The sequence below is a fragment of the Equus asinus genome, chromosome 4, assembly GCF_041296235.1.
Source record: "Equus asinus isolate D_3611 breed Donkey chromosome 4, EquAss-T2T_v2, whole genome shotgun sequence".
In the NCBI taxonomy this organism is placed as follows: Eukaryota; Metazoa; Chordata; class Mammalia; order Perissodactyla; family Equidae; genus Equus; species Equus asinus.
Window position 1 is genome coordinate 65108979 of NC_091793.1, and position 17996 is coordinate 65126974.

The following is a 17996-nucleotide window of genomic DNA, read 5'->3' on the forward strand; positions in this document are numbered from 1 at the left end:
AGCTACTGGCTTAAGTCTATGGAATTCTGTTCTGGGGGATTTCCCTATAGCCTTAGGATCAAGTCAGGCAGCTATAAGTTCTAAGAACTGAGAACCTGAGATGTCTGTTTAGTAAATTCCTGACTTCCATGAGAACTTCAGCACCCAGATCAAGTTCCTCCCCTGGCAAGGTGTCTATGACCCATCTGGGCTTATATGGTAAATCTCTCCTGTGTGCTTTGTGCATTAACTTTTATAATAACACAAACTTAAGGGGATTATTTGTTTAGAAAATCACAGTCTCCTCCACTGCAGAAGCATAGTCTCATCCATCTTCCTGTTTATACACTGTAGCACCTGTGCAGTGTCAGTCACATATTAGATGCTCAGCTAATGTTTACTGAAAGAGTCCTTTTAAGTGCCTGGAATTTTAGAGACAAAGCACAAGAGTGAAAGGGGACTGCAGTTCTACAGGCAAGGTTTTGTGATCCAGGAGGAAGTGTCACTTTCATCAGCTGAGCACCTGCTCCATCGACATGTGCTACACAGAAAATTTCCCCTGCACAGGGAGGTCATTGCAAAACAGCTAATTCAATGCCTTATCTCTCAGTCAATTTTTCAGTGAAACTCCTCAAACAGAGTCAAACCAGCTGTAGTAAATAAACTTTTCACACACATGCTTATAGTCCTGATTATTATTAGTATTAATTTTGTCTTAATACAGTTATCTCTTTACTACTTTAACTCTTTACAGTACCTGCCTGTATTACCTGGTATTTGGCTGTAGTGAAATTTCTTAGGGTAACCTGAGTGACTACAGATGGTTAAGCCCACAGATTATAATAGACAGAGACTACCTAGTGGATGACTTGCCTGACTTCTGTATTAACCTGTGTAGTATCTGGTCAGCCCTGGCAAATTCTGAGTGTGTCATCTACCACATAAGAATAATTTGTTATGAAAAAATAAATCAACAGGAAAATAGCTTAGAAAAGCAATATAAGAATTTTAAATTTAGACCCTCAAATTCAGGAGGCTCTAATAAAATCTGCTCCAACTTCCTGTTTATTGTATTTTAAAAGATCTAGAATACATCAAAAATCATACCAAAAATTAGGACTGACAATCAATGCGATACTGGGATCTGGGAGGCATTTCCAATAACTTCCAATCAAACTTGCTTGAAAAATACAATCTCCAGACCACCACTTCTAGATGTCTATTAACAATTATTTTTCAAATTTTCTCTAATGAGTATGTTATTTTATAAATGAAAAAAAAAATTTTTTTCAAAGATTCCAAGTGGAATTAATCTTTTTCCCCGTCTGTTAGAAGATAAAATTACAAGGTAAAAAACATTCTAATCCTTTCCTTTATTTTTAGCCCCAACATTAAATTTCTCCCACATCCTTCCCCCTGCCTGGTGGACCTGTTTCCTCCAGCTCATCCTCTGTGGAGGTATATTGCGGTTAGCTGCTCTAAAGACTCTACAAGGACTCCAGAATGACTGCTTATCTGGGTCCTAGAATATAGTGACTCCAATCTCCCCTACAGAGCATTCCATTTTCCCTTAAACTAAAACTAGTAGCCATTCATTTCACAGTTGATCTCATTTCCCATGGTGGCACATTCCTAAAAACTGAGAATGCTTCATGCAGCATCAGAAATGTATATCCCACCAGTGAATATGGCTCCAATTTTCTGTTTGGAGGGCTCGTACACTACATACAAATGCCCACGAATATAAAATGTGAGAAACACTCAAAAAACACTTCAATTATGAGTAAAGTCTTTTTTTCTCTGGATGATGTTGACCAAAATATCCAAATTCTTATGCATTTGATTGGTACGAGGAAAGCTTATTTGATGAAGAAGTTGAAGCCTTATAGCCTAGAATGTCGTCTCAATGCATGTGAGATAAGGTGTCTGTTCTGTGCTTGCACTGAAGTGTCCAAGGCAGCTGCTCAGAAATTAAAGGTGGGCAGTGGAGTAGAGACGCAGGGCCCCGCAGGTGTCTGATGCCACACTCTTCTAGTTAGATACTCCATTAAATCAGCTCTTCAGCATCACTGCTAGTCAGGGAAATGCAAATTATGGTGACAATGGGACAGCATTTTAGACCTATTAGACTGGAAAAGAGTAAAGGCTTGACAGCTAGTGGTGATTGGTGCGCAGGCAGAAACAAGGGTGGGTCCTCTCAGACACTGCTGGAGAAAACATGTACATATTGTTTCAGTCTTTTAGGAAATCAATCTGTCAACATCCATTTCCTTTAAATATCACATACTTAACAGTGTAGAAAGCTCACTCCAGGGAAGGTAAACCATAGAAATCAAAGTGGCAGCACAGATGGATATAGCTGCAGAGGTGCTTATTGCAGCACTGGATGTTTGGACCTAAATAGAAACAGAGTGAATGTCAATAGGAGATGATGGTGAAAAAGACTAACACATCTATACCCTGGAAGACTGTGTGGACGTTAAAAAAGGGCAAGTTAGTGTCTTATATATTGGCTTGAAGGAAGCAGGGAAGGGGATATGACAGGATCTCAATTTATAAATCAAGGAGTAACTAAAAATCTTACGCATGCCTTTTAATATATGGTTACAAGATAATGCAATCAGTTATAAAAGGATGTCTGTCAGACTCTTAGAATTGGCTGTCTAGAGTAGTGGTTTTCGCTCGAGGGCAATCTCCGATCAGGGGACATTTGATAATACGATGAAGACAATTTTGGCTGCCAGAGACAATTTTGTTTGGTGGGGAGGAGCTACCAGCATCTAGTGGGTAGAGGCCAAGGATGCTTCTTAGTATCCCACAATGCACAGGGCAGCCACCCATAACAAAGAATGAGCTGGCTCAAAAAGTCAGTAGTGCTGAGGGTGAGAAATGCTGAACTGGAGAATGAAGATGGAAGGGGGAAGAAAAACATGAGAAGGAGATGAGTAAAGTGAAAAAAGAAAAATGACTGTATATTTATTTAAAGGAGTCTGTGTCAACATACACGCAGACACACCCCAAACAAACAAATACAACACTACAAAAATGAAAACAAGAGGCAGGTATATGCAAGTCTAAACTGAAACGTAATATAATGTACCTGTCTTGAAGGGTCCCATTTCAGAGTTTACCCTTTCTTCATGTAGCCAGGAGGCAGAGCCCTGATAGGAAGGAGTTTTTGATACATTTCACAGGAGACCTATGAGACCTCTTTATCTTCTTGGTGTCATGTTGAAAATTAGTTGTTTGTACACATTTTCGCCATTTACCATATCAACATCCTAAAAATCCCATGAGCAAAGAATTGCCATCTGCTTTGGCCTTATGTATTAATGATGATGTTAATTAATATGAAAAACCACTTACAGAAATTAAGCAGTAGAATTACTGGGCAGGAAAACATTTATAGATATCTTGTCACTCACTCAACAAGTGCTGGCTGATCATTCACTGTGTCGGATGTGTGCCAAGTGCCAAATGCAAGGGTCAAAAAGTGACGGCAGCACCATCTCTGCTTTCAAAAGGCAGGTCATACACAGTCCAGGAGCGAAACAGACAGGAAGTGAAAAACAGCCCCAAACTGCTAGGTTCAGCTATGAGTGATCAGTTCCACCCCAGGAGGAGCAGGTGTTAGGAAAGCTTCATGGGGAGCTGACGCTTGATGGACAGTCAGGCCAAGAAGATTCTGTAATCACAGCAGTGGCAACAGGTTTGAGAGAAATGGAGGGAGACACAACTAAGAGAGAGAAATGACAAATTGATTGGAAGTCGGGGATGACGGAAGAAGATGAAGGAGACTCAGGCCAGCGATTAACATTGGAATAAGCTGGACTACTTCACAGATATTCTGTCCCAGGACTTTCCAAGGATCCTTTTCCTATTCTCAGACATGATCTGAATCACTAAAGTAAAACTGTAAGTACTGTTTTCCAAACTCTTCCCTTGGTTTATTAATAGCTGCAACAATTAAACTTAATAGAATTTTAGACATTCTTTAAAAATGATAAAGCCTGACTGTGGAGCATAAAGGAATATAATTATCTCATTATTTCCTGATCACGAGTCTATGCACTGTACCTGGAATGTAAGACAGATTCATCCATACTTTGAGGAATTACTGATTATATATGTCATACTTTTAGCACATGGCTTTATTAAAATGGGTGGTATAAATATATATTCTGCTTGAACTAAAGGCATATTTTAACAGTGATTTCTATCTTAACGTCATTTAAGGTTCGGGTATTAACTTTAACATAAAAATATTGGCTGTTCTTCATAGCAAAGGAGCCTTTATGATTTAGCCCCTGTTTGGTTCTCTCTGTCATCTCGTCTCTGTCAACAGCCCCACGCTGCAACTCTGTGGCCGGCAATACTGAACGGGATACACTTGTGTGTGCTCTTCTCACTGACTGCAACTCCTTTCCTCTGCTTCGCTTTCTCCAGAGAAGTCTCAGCTCTTCTTCTGAGTTGCTGAAATGATGTGTCTTCTGAGAAGCATTAACTGGGGAAGTTTTCCTTTCCATTTCTCCCATGGAGCCTTGCACACATTCCACTCTAGAACTTATCACACATATTGCAGTTAAAAAATACATGTGTGAGTGTTGTCTGTGCTTATCTGTCTCAATCAAATGCCAATTTCCCATCTCTAGCACAGATTCTGGTACATAATAGGTAACACACACATCTTAAAATATAAAGATGCATATATATGTGTGCGTGTGTGTCAGGGTGTGTGTGCATGTGCGTGTATTTTAAATCAGTGACTTCAGAGATCGCCACATGGACACCTGTGCTTGTGTCTGTGCTTGTAGTCTCTCTTAGACTCTACTAAGTGTCTAGCTTCTATTTAGATCAGAAACATGTATAGAAATTATGGACGCTGGAAAAGTAGAAAAATGTATTTGTTTATTCTTCTGCTCAAAGACTGATTGCTGATATTTGTTTTGATGTTCTAAAAATCTTCTTAAAAAATAATGCAGACTACTCCACTGACTCTGAGGTTGGAGACAGAGGAGCCTATCCGGGCAGCTGTGTTAATAATGGTTTGCAGCGTCCTTAAGAGCTGGGCTTCTGAGCTGACAGCCTGGAATCAACCTAAGCTTCTCCACTTAAAAGCTGTGTGATGTGAGGAAATTTGCTTAACCTTTGCAAGTTTTAGTTTTGCATCTGCAAAATGAGATAAGTATAGTACAGTCTACAATTAAGATTTCCAAAAGAAGGTTTGAAAATTATTATTATTATCCTTACGGTTAGTATTCTGATTAACTCATTTGGTGGCAAAATCTGATCTGAACTTAAGCTGAAGGTAAAGTCTGTCCTGTAATGACGTGAAGTCTTAGTGGAAGCCATTTAATGTATACGTTCATATACTCTTTGGCAGAAATATTCATTGTTTGAATATGGCCAGATCCCGGAGGAGATGATACATTATATACAGCACATGCTTCATGTAACCTTTCTAAAACCCAAAACATTTTGGATTCTGAAATACATCTGGTCCTAAGAGTTTCAGATATAAAATTGAGGACCTATATCTACCACATAAGTTCTTGTGAGCATGAAAATAAAGCATTGAGTGTAGATCTGGCATATAGTGAAGACTCTGTGATGTCTGTCATAGGTGCATGCTCGCTATCATGGACATGAGCATGCCAGCTTACATTTTGTAAGATACATTATTTGTTTTAAGGTGAACTTTTAGCAATCCTGTGACTTAGGCATTGTATAGGTATTTATCAGCAATTCACTAATGTGATAATTGAGATATAGAAGGATTGGGCAACTTTCACATGAAGAAAAATGAGGTGATTTCACTTGGAATCATATTTGAGTCCTCTGTCCCCAACCTCGCTCTCTTTGGCAACACCCAGCAGGTTACTAAGCTTGTCCAGGAATGTTCGCTCTGCAAGCACAGTGAGGATCACATTTTACATCAGCAGATATGCCACACAGTACCCAGCTCCCACGGGCCTAACTCGGTACAATAATGTAACAAAATAGTTGGGAGTTGAGAGTGGGATGCAGAAGAAGAGGGAGTAGGTGATTTAGTTGGGGGTCTGTCTCCACATCTCTGTGGTTCCCTGAACTGTGCCTTCCTCTGTATCTGGGCCCATCCTCAGGCTTCTCCTGGGAGTTGTGGAAGTTGTTCCAGGCCGCACATCAGCAGGTAAAAAGAGAGCCCATGTTTTCTGTTTTCCTTTTTTCTCAGGAAGGAGGAAACTTTTTGCTCAGAAGCTCCCAGCAAAAAAACTTCTCATGCTGTTTGTGCATTTGACACACAAGGGAATACACATCTGAAATCCTACAGTAGGACTCACTGACATGAGGAGGTAGATTTTTCTTAATCATGCAGGCCCTCACTTTGGAGAGAGGGCTTTTGTACTTGCATGTTTACCTGAAAATCGCTGGAGGAGATCAAGTAGCAACTAGCCACCTGACAGGCCCGCTGCCCGAGGGACAACCATCTTGAGGACAAAGTTGGACAAGAACAGCAGTTTTCAAAAATGTTTTTAAAGCAGAAGAAACCTTTATACATAGACACACACACACACAAATCTAAATAAACCATCTTATGAAAGAACACTATTAATAAAACGGAGAAGTGGAGCAGCTCTGACAAGAGGAGATAAAGCCCTGTTGCCCAAGGCAACCTCTGAGGCATTTTCTTGGAACCCTTGAGATTTGAAAACTACAAGCCACATGGTCTCTGAGTCTGCTTTCAACCTCAAAATTACATACTCTACATAATCAAGTTTTCCTTTAATTGGAGGAATGATAGCATAGGCAAAGCAGAATCCAAAAACGAACCCAAAAGAAAGGCTTATTTGCTTGTTGTATGCATACTGCATGTCATTTACATACATATACCTATATTATCTATGTGTTCTGGAATATTCCACTTAAATTTTTTCTTTTACTATTTTCAAAGTAAAAATTGTCACAGACATGAAAAACCATTATTGATGTATATTTTAATAATTTTATGGGGAAATTTTTCTAGTATAATGTAAACCATTTTAAATACACTCTTAAACAAAGTAGGATATACATGAGAGAATGGATGGATGGATGGATAAATGAATGAATAAATCGATGGTTGGATAAATACGTATATGGATTAATAAATGGATGGTTGGATAAATACATATATGGATGGTGTTTAAAACACCAAACCAAGAGTGGGATTATGAAAGATTTTAGTTTTCTTCTCTATATATTGTATTTATAAAAGGGGCATGTACTACTTTTATAAATGGAAAAGCAAATCCATGAATATTTTTAATTTAAAAAATCAAAATGGGAATTCTGAGCTCAGACTTGGAGAAGCTGGATGTGATCAAGTGGTGGCCCTTAAATACATTATCCATGTAAAAGGAATTCAGGCAATTGGTACCTCAACGTGTCCCTTCAGCTAAAATCATGAATCAACTCTGCACTGTGCCTGCTCCCAAAGCCAAAATATGAGTCTCTTAGGGTCCACTATGGAGATTCAAACAAGTCACTACAAATCAAGCAGAAACGGCTGTTCTCGTGGGCTTTGGCAAGGCACTTTCTAGTTTGAGCTATGTTTCCTTTACCCCTGAAGACTAGGAAACTACAAGTTGTGAAACTTGAAAATCAGTAATAGAATGCAGACAGAAATTCCCCATTTAAGTAATTCAGATGAAGGAGCAAGAGATTGTATTTTGCCAGCTCCAGACCTGCATTTCTGAAAGCTTGAGAAAACAAGCCATCATTATCACATTATTCTTTGTGAATCCCCTACAGTGCTTGGAAAATATACAGCATCTGGGCTTTTCCTACAAATAACCCAACCACGGTATTTCTGAAAAGATCCATTGGGGCAACAAATCAAAGGCTACTTTGAAGGACAAGGAATATAATATAGTATATTTTTTTTGTTATTAAGAAAAGCAATTGAAGTCTGCAATTTAGCCCTATCTGAAGATGATAAAATGAAGGAAACTGCTAAATTCATCTACAAGTATAATTTTGGTCTCCCAGGAAAACCACTAACAATTGAACGGAGAGCAGGAATGACATAGATTTAGGATTTCTGGTATCCTGCCATCCCAAACTACCACCACCCACTCCCCATTCTTGTCCCATAGCTTTGCTGGATTCCAAATTATTCTCTTGGGCCAGCTTGCCTGGGATATATGTAGCACTCCCAATTAGTCAGATGGCCGTGAACAGGATGATCCAGACAATAGCGTAAACCTAAATTCTTGGCAAGTGCCCAGGGTTGAAGGAGTGTGAGACTAGAGCCAGAAATTTGTGTTTGTTTTTTTTAATTTTTAAGCTAAAAGACAAAAGTAAATACATTAAGGTAGTGATATCGAGAGCAGAAACTAAATTTTGGGTTTCTAAGCAATTCTGTGAACAGAAATAGAGTTCTTGAAACTTCATTTTCTCTTGGTTGCTGTTAATATCTCTCTTGGTTGGCTCCTGGCCTGATGTACCAACCCAGTGTCAGGGCTGGGGGTTGACTATGTCTAATGAATTTCAGTGATATTAAAATTATGGACTGCATCTTGAACAATTTCCCATCATGATAAGGGAGAATCTAGAACTTTTGCTTCTTCTGTTACAAACATATTTAATAATCTGATTCCTAAAAGTAACTTAAAACAATTTTTTTCCAACCACTCCGGACTGGGGATTAATCATATAATAATTGAAAGTGGTTACCTCATAGACTATTTTCAGTATGAATTGAATGTGCAAGCCTGAGTGACTCTTAAACATTGATGATGGCACAAGGTTAATTGAGAAACAATGACAAATGTTCTTGATACAATGGTACAAAAGAATATGCTACTTCCAGCCCATTCAGAGCCTGAGTCCTATTCATTGAATTGTCCCCTGATGAAAGGACTAATCACTAGCAATTATAATGCTAAATTCTTACTCAATAGCAAAATCCACTCTTGCCCCAATCCCAGGTATCTTCAACCCAATTCTTATTTCAAGCACTGTACTTTCTATTGTTAAAACATACTTAATGCCTTCAAGGACAAAGAAGTTGCTCATCAGCAAGACATATAAGGTCTTCCATAAACCAGTCCCTGTCTGAAATGCTGGCTTTATGGCTCACTGAGTCACCCCTTCCAATCCAGCTTCTACATCTTCTAAGCTGTTTGCAGGTTGTTTATTCCCTTCCCTGCACAATGTTGCTTCTTGCCTTCCATTTCCTCTCCACATCTCTTTCTACTAATTTTTCAAGACTCTCTGGAATCCTCATTTACTGCCATAAGCGAGGGTTCCCATCTTGGGACCCCACCGTACTATGAACCTATTTTTATGATCACATCATAGAACATTCTATTGCTCCTATTGTTTGAAGTATTTACCTCTCCCTATTAGATTTCATAAGAATGGAGATCATGTCTTATCAATTAGGGTAATCCAGATCCTAGTGTAGAGACTAACATATAGTAGGGCATTAACAACGTTTTTTTTTTTTTGAATGAATACACAGGTGACCATCAGATGACTTGTACAAATGATTTACCTTTTCCTGTGCTAACAATAGCAAATTGAAGAACTTGAGGATTGTGGCTTAGGAGTTGGGTAGTGCTGTGGTTTATGAGTTGTGTTCTCTAAAAATTTGTATGTTGAAAGTCTAACCCCCAATGAGACTGTATTTAGAGATAGGGCTTTTAGGAGGTAACTAAGGCTAGGTGAGGTCATAAGGATGGGGTCCTAATCTGACAGGATTGATAGTCTTGTAAGAGGAAGAGAGAGATGGCACTCTCTCTCTCTCTCTACGAGAGCATGCACCAAAGAAAGGCCACATGAGCACACATCAAGGAGGCAGCGTCTACATTCAGGAAGAGGGCCTTTACCAGGAACTCAATTTGCTGGAACCTTGATCTTGGACTTCCTAGCCTCTAGAACTATGAGAAATAAATTCCTGTTATTTAAGCCACCCAGCCTATGTTATGGCAGCCTGAGATGATTAATACAAGCAGCAAGGAAAAATGATTTTTTTTTAGATATAGTCTAAGAAAAACAAGAAGAAGAAAAGAAACTAATATGAAGAGGCTCTAAGGAGAAGTAAAATAATAAGACTTGAATTTCTTAACATTTCCAGTGTGAAAGAACTCCATGGTTGTTGGAGAACTTTCTAACTATTAGGGAGCATAGACTGAGTTTTATTTACAGATACTGTCTCATTTCAATCCAAAATTTTAAAAAGTAGTAGAGAAACTGTCAAGGAAGGGGCTTTGTCCTCAGGGTACTTAGGCACCTGCATAAGGAACAGGGTGAGTAGGCATCAGGGTTCAACTCCACACCTGTTCCAGTTGGCCAGCTCCTGCCAAGTTACGGAGCCCACTGCGAATCTGGGCAACTACTTAATGAAACTTCATGTATCTATCTATAACTTTCAAAATAGCTCTTTCAATGACATTTGACACTGTCCTTGAAATCATTGCATATTTTTCTTAATGAAAGATTCTATAAATCCCAAGGGGCCTTTGACAACCCTCTAATAGGAACATTGTTTGAAACGATCTAAAAATAAAAAGTTAAAAAAAGGGCTTTTTGAAAGAGTCATTAGGGAAATTGATGAGGCCTGTTTTCTTTTCTCACTTGCTCCAAGGGCTCATTAAGGGAGGGGTTGAGTAGAGTAAAGGGGGCAGTGGAGGAAGGGAGGGAATTAAATTATAATGGGAAATTATGATTCTAGCTACTCTTGACCTTTCCTTCTGAAGGGACATAAAGATAAAGGTTATTATTAATAGAGGGGCAAGAGTTTACCAACCCACTAAGAAGGAAATTCCACACATTTGCATATTTTCTTTATCACTTGGCACCTTCTTCCTCCCTCCTTCCCCACCTACCAAAACACACAGACACACAATCACAAGTGGCCATGTGTGCACAAACATACACACACACGTATACATATACCTTCACATACAATCCAACTCAAGGATCTTAGTATGCAGCCCGCATATGCCCGCATTAATACCAATACAGTCATGGGAACCACCTTGACCAGCTGACTTAGAGTGACTACAGTTTCAACAAGCACCTCAGAGGGTTCTTCTCTATAAACTAATATTTGAGAACTACTCATCTATCTTTACTTAATGCTCATAAAAGATAACAGATTCTGATCCCTTGAGATGAAAATTGCCTACAGTTGCTGACTGTGTAGGCTACCCACCTTTCTCTGTGAGATAAAAACCTGTGCTTAGTGATTATCCCAACAAATATTTCCAATGCCTACTACGTGGGAGACATTGTCCCAGTTACTTGGGATAAATCTATTGGATAGAAAAGGACGCCAGCTTCGTGGAGCCAGCATTTGTCAATTCTACACAGAGCTCCTTTTCTATTCCAACTCTCAACTATCTTGGTGGGAAACTTGGTTGGCGAGGAGCGTAGGCAGTGGACACAACCCTAATGGACGCCTGATGCAGAGCAGCGGAAGTTCAGGGGAGGCACAGCTCTGGTTAAAGGCCCCGGACTGTTGATGTCTTGGAAGCCAGGTCCAGCCCTGACTCTGCCATGGACTGGCTGGGAGTCTTCAGTCAGTCAGTTAACCTCATTTCCCCTTGTGTTCCACATGCATCTATTAAGTTAAAATAATATCTATCTTCCCTCCTCCAAAGTCTGTCCATGAGTCTCAAATATGAAAATAGAGGTGATTTTCTTTTTTTTTATCTAAGTGGATTGACAAATGTTACCCAGCATCATACAGCATCTCACTCCTGCTATTACATCTCTATCAACTTTTTCTAATATTACCAGCTCCCCTTTACTGAATATCCGTAGCATTTGCTGGGCTCTATAAATAAATAATCTCATTTAATCTATACAACAGTTCTTTATAGATTTTACTACTATTTTCATTTTATAGACAAGGAGCCCAACTCTGAGAGTCAAAGCAACTTGCCCAAGGACATGGTTCGTGGAGATTTGATGCCAGCTCAGTCTCATCCACAGACACATGCTTTTTCCCTAATTCATAGTCTCCATTTTCAAATTCTACAAATCTAAAAAATGATTATTCAGTACAATATGTGGGAAGCTTGCCAATTCAGTGCTTTACATTTATATATTGGTTTATTTTTAATTCCCCAAAGAGTAAAACAGCTGATACTTCATTTAGGAGATAAATCTATAGGTCAAGAAGCAGGTTTCCTCTCCCTGATTCAGCTTAACTTCTTATTTTATCACTCAAACAAACTGATCCTGTACTTTTCCTGTGGTAACCTTTTAAGCCTTTTTAAATAGTTTCTGGCTTAAATCTCCTACGCTGTAATTTTCCATGAATTTGGTTTGAGCCTTCTGGTAATTCAAGTTGTTACATAAAATAGTCAATAAAATTCTTAACACAACTGGTTTGATTTTAGTTAGCAATATTGGGATTGGCGATCCATGCTAAAGGAAATGGAAACCGAAGAAATTCAGTTTACTAGCTGAGCAGGTAACAAGGAATTCTGTTAGAAACCAGGGTGGAGGCTGGGGAAAGGCTTTGGGAGCAGAGTCAGAAACATGGCCAAGGGGCCGAGACCAGCATCAGGCTTGTGAGGCCACAACTATTGTTCATCTGTATATAGGAAAACGTGACTTGCTTTTTTTTTAAAAAAAGGTCTCCCAATATTGGCAATGAAGGGAGAGTTTTCATGTAGGAAAAGGATGTTCATGTCGGCCCGACATTTTTCCCTTGAAATTCACTTTGCTATGGGGAAAACTTGTTACTACTTACACCCCATTAATATTATGGTCAAATATAGAGTCTTGAATCTCTGCCTATACCCTGAAGCACAGAGTACTTGAGACTGAAACTTTCAGAGCAAGGTTTATCTAACTGTAAAGTGCTTACAAATCACCTGGCAGCCTGGTTATATATTGCAGGTTCTGATTCAGTAGGCCTGGAATGGGGTCTGGAATTCTGTATTTCTAACAAGCTCCCAGCAAGGTTTTAAAGAAGATTCTATTAAAGCTGTGGAGAACCAATGGGGAAAAAAGTAATACACATCAAGAAACCATGTGATTTGGTTGCTAAAGCATCATTTGCTTCCCCGCTCCTTCCTTGCTTGAGCTTTGGAAATACCTCTGGAGCATTCATTGTCCTTTAGCAGACATCTGACCATCTTCAATGTTTGTCATTTCAGTCCAAGAAGGCTAGTCCTTGCCCTCCTACCTTCTGAATCCTTGGTTTCTGGTACATGGAGCTATTGTTTCCAGAATGATTCCAAAGGGCAATGGCCACCGTCTCCAGAGCTGACCAGAACATCTCATAATATGTTCAGAACACAACCGATAGAAAAATAATGGCTAGGGTTAAAGCCAAAAGCCTTTACATCTACACATTTCTGGTCCAAGATGAAATTCTGGTGCCCAAAATCAAAGGTGGAATCAATGCCCAGAAAGATGAATTCTAGGGGTAACAAGTGAGAGTGATTTCAATGAGCAGAATTTCTTCAGCCCGGCCTCCACTGGAGGAAAAGATTTTGATGAGAAACCAAACTAGCAATAATGGAAGATCAGAGCGATCTCTTCTGGCAGAAGTGTAGCAGACACTGCCTTGCATTATTCCCCATTCTGGCCTTGACTGTTCAGCACTCTCCTGGAGAATCTGTACCATGTCCACTCTTATCCCACTTTATCTGTATGGAGTGGAGGCCACCCACACTCCTCCTCTTTCAGGAATGCGTGTACGACTGAGATCTGGCCAGCCAACATGGGTCATATTCCTCGCTATAGTCATTAATTTTCTGACCAAAGTGTGATCATATAGAGTTCAGTTCTAGACTTTGGTAGAACTACAGGGAAAGAAAAGACTATTTTGTCCTGTTTGGCACACTGTTACGTTGTAATGTTGGGAGTGCTTGTGGCTATTTTGCCTCCACGTAGATAGGTCTGCCTGTTGGTAAAGCAGAAGCAAGAGCTAGAGGGAGTGGGAGACACTGAGTGCTATTGGGGAGGGAGAGGGAGACCAAGTCTCCAGGACATTATTTAATTTCTGTATCCAAGGTTGTCTGGAACTGGTGTAGTTCTAAATTATCAGCTGGGTAAACCAATCTTGTTCCTTCTTTTACTAACCCATTTGAGTTGAGGTTCTGTCAATGAAATCTCATATTCTCTGACTAATAAAAGGTATTAAGGTGATGAACTAAACACCGTTGGCCCTCCATATCCTCAGGTTCTGCATCCTCGGGTTCTGAATCTTCGGGTTTTGCATCTGCGGATACCGAGGGCCAACTAAGGTACTTGAGCATCTGTGGATTTTGTTATTTGCAGGGGTCCTGGAACCAATTCTCACAGATCCTGAGGGATTACTGTACAAAAAAGAGGAGGGGCTAAAAGGAGTGCAAAATGAGTTGGGTAGGACAAATGAGGCCTTAGTAAAACAAGATATGGGAACTTCAGCAAAGGCATAAATAGGCAATTAATATGGTGAGCAATAAGGAACATAGACAAAAGCATTTAAAATCCTGCAACATGGAATAATTTTAAAAAATACTATTTAGGAATTTTGTCTTCAATTCTCCTAAGTCCAAACTAACAATTTATAGAAAACAATCAATATCCACCAGAGATACCTTGTTAACTTTTTTTCTTCCTTCATTTCTATGCATTTGCAGCATTACTTCTCTGTGTCAGTACCTGGTTAGGTGCCTTTTCCAGTGTAACTCCTGTTCTCCTCCCTGCTCCTATGATAGCAACCATCATCCTATAATTCACTTGCCTGCCTCTCCCAGAGTGCTCCTTGGGGGTAGGGGTTGTACATTCTCTCTCTGAACCCCAGTGCCTCGCACAGGGTCAGTCACAATAAAGGGAGGTTGAATGAGTGAATGAATGACTGAGGTCATCTTCAAAGAAATACCTTGGACTGGTGAATAGTTTCAGAAATATAAAAAGAAAATTAAGAAATCTCTGGACATTCGTATGTAGAAGTGTAGACTGAGAGATGCCCTTGTCACTTCTTGACTGATAAAGGAATTTGCTGCCTTGTTTTCTCATAACTGCTCCTACTTCCCTCCATTTCTTCTCCACACTGTAACCAGAATGTGATTTTTAAATGGGGAGTTTGATCATACCACTCCCCATGGAAGATCCTTTGACAGCTGTCCAATTCATTCAGAACCCATCATTGCCATCAGGAACCTGGAGGATCTGGCCCCTTCCTACTGGGCTCGTCTAACTTCTGCAATTTTAATGAGCTCCTCTTGGTTCAGGGTTTTCACATAGTCTATTCCCTCTTTGGGTCTACTCTTCCACTTTTCTCCACATGGTTATTCTTTCTTATATGTCAGATCCTGGCTTCAATGTCACTGCTTCAGAGAAGACTCTCTTGGTCCTTCAACTGAGGTCAAGTGCTCAAGCGATGAATCCTCTCTGAGCAAAGTACTTCTCTTTCTTAGCATAGTAATTAAAATTATTTATGTTTCTAATTACTTGCTTAATTATTTCCTTAATTATCCCTGTTGCTAGGACATATAATTTATAAAACTAGGCTTTTGTCTGTCTTGTTCACCATTTATTCCCAGCACTTAGCATAGTTCCCGGACAAATAGAACTGATGGTGATGATGATGGTAATGATGATGATGACGATGACCGGGAGAGGTGAGTTAGGTCATGCCTCACTGTGTCAAAACAACTGAGCCCAAAGAAGATGAAACTCTTTTCAATTATTTTAGATAATCCATATATTTAGTGCCATGAATAGTTGAAAACTATGATCCACTTTAATGTGTTGATGTTTGAGAGCAACAGGCAGAAGTAGTATTTTTGGCAATTGTTTGTTTCTAAATTGAACACCTGTCTTGATTGTGTGACCTACATCAACATCTGCTTTTAGCCTCAGAGGAAGGGTCAGACATTTCTGTGACTGTGTCATGGGAGAACAGCTGCTTCCTTGGTCTGCTGTAAACATCTGCATGAGAGTTTGCAAAGTGGAAGCATCTAGTTTGAAAATCACCATTTAGAAAATGTAAGCCATGATTGAACATGCAGATTTACACATATATTGTCCAGACCATCTGGCTGTGTGTCCAACAGAAACTGCCCTGTTTGAGTTGATTCTGGAGGTGATGTTAAGTTTCTGCCTCCTTCTTCCTCACATGCTGGTAGATGAACCAGCAGGTCTTAGACACAAGGACAAAATAGACCTCCCAAATGTTCATGAGAGGGAGTGAGAGTGTTTCAATAACACAGGGGAAGCTGGTAGAAAACATAATTCATGGTGAACTCCAGTCAAATGCAAGAAGACAGATTTGCTGAGGAAGGAACAACAAGTAGGTGTGTATCTTTACTATTATGAAGGCAAAGATCAAATATAGGTAGTCAGAATGCAAAAACCAAAGAGCAACAAACGATTCAATTCCTAGGTAGAAGCTCTGAGTCCTAGAGGATATTATCCAGGCCAAAGATCTGGAGATGAGGCACATTTCACAAGGATTAAAAAGTAAATTGCTATTGAGTTAACCACTTTCTCAACGAAGTATTCCTTACACCATACTTAGCTTTTTCAGGCCTAGAACTGCTTTGGTCATGGGAGGGGCCAAATTAACAGATGGAGAGAATGGGCGCTTAAATGCAAAATATAGCAGAGGGCTAGAGAATCCATGCTTTTATTCTTTTTTTCCCTTAAGAGTAAATAGTCTACTCCAGTAAAGTTTTCTCTTGGTGAGTATCCTTCCCCAAATAATCTGTAATGGGGTGCTTAAGGGAGATCCACAAATTAGTCCCCAGAGACATCAGAGACAAAATGGAAAGAGCAAAGAGTCAGGAGTATCACCATATGAATGATAACACAGAAATTGCCAGGACGGATGGAAAATGGTGTCTCGATAGAAGCTTCTAGGAACGAGCTTTTTGGATGCCCATAAAGGATAGAATATGAGGGGGTGTCATGCTTGCTCTCCCCCAGTAGCGTGTGGGTGAATGTCAGGAAGAACTAAAGGTAGGAAGCCAAGCTGAGCAGTATAATCTAGGAAGCAATACATGCAACAAATGAAAGTTCATTTTTCAAAGTAATATGAATAAAATGTAACAACTGTAGGAGAGCCAATAATACCACACTATGCATAAATCCTTCATTAATGATTTCCCTTCATACATCTGGGGGCCAGGGGGGAGAATTAAGGCAAGAATCAAGTGTGATAGATAAGGGCAAAATGGACAGTACAATGTTAGTTCACAAAAGGCGAAAAGCATCATAGTTTAAAAGAGTGATCCATACTACACTTTACGTAGCAAGTGCAGCTGTCCAGTTTTTGGACATTACATACTACCTCTGCAAAGAAAATAAAGATCAAGAGACTATCAATTGCAAGCGTTATATAGTCCATCATCAAAGCAAAAGAGTGAGTGGCAGTAGCAATTACAGACCAATGTCCTTATAAAACATGCAAAGTCTAATCACATAATTGCTAAATTGCAACCTGGAGAAGAAACAAGCATGTCCTTAGGTATCGCAATTTCTTCAGTGGAGCTCATTTTGTTTATGAAGATGCAACATTTTTTACTTTCACTTTTATACTTTTCTATACTAAGGAATTTGAAGGTGCGTTTGTCTCTAAAGCAGAAATAGATTCTGGGTGGAATGCCCGGGTTGTATAGTTTCTGTAACTTGATCTGATGGATAAGTACATTTCCCCCGTTTTTTCAAGGTTAAAACCGCAGGAGAGTCAAGCCCTTTGGCCCTCTGATTACCTTTGTAGAACCAGCTGGAGAACCTGCCGCCTGAAAAGCTGCTGTCAGCCCTCAGGCCAAACATGTTTCTAAGTCCTGGCAGTGCATTGGAGGAAGACAGAAGAATGGAAGTTTCTGGCAGTAGTTTGCTTAAATCTTCCATCCTCAAGATAAACTCTAAAGACCTTAATGCGGCCTACCTGACCTTTGTTTCTGCTGTCTGCCCATTTTTCCTTCCCACTGCTACCTCTTCTGCCTCCAGCTGGCAGCCCTGCTGACCTTCTTTCATTATACCGAGGATTCACGTTGCTTCATCCTCCTTGCCTGCTCTGCTCTCTGCTCTATAACCGGACC

The 17996-nt window shown here is 39.8% G+C and overlaps 1 protein-coding gene and 1 long non-coding RNA gene across 3 annotated transcripts in view; one reads left to right on the forward strand and one right to left on the reverse strand.

Annotated features, from left to right (window-relative positions):
- Positions 1 to 17996, reverse strand: part of CNTNAP5 (contactin associated protein family member 5) — a 767582-nt gene that overhangs the window by 498440 nt on the left and 251146 nt on the right. The gene's annotated exons all lie outside the window — the stretch shown is intronic.
- On the forward strand, positions 3493 to 6938 carry LOC139045076 (uncharacterized). Its single transcript, XR_011502742.1, has 2 exons — positions 3493 to 3894; positions 4325 to 6938. It is a non-coding gene; the product is annotated as an uncharacterized lncRNA (long non-coding RNA).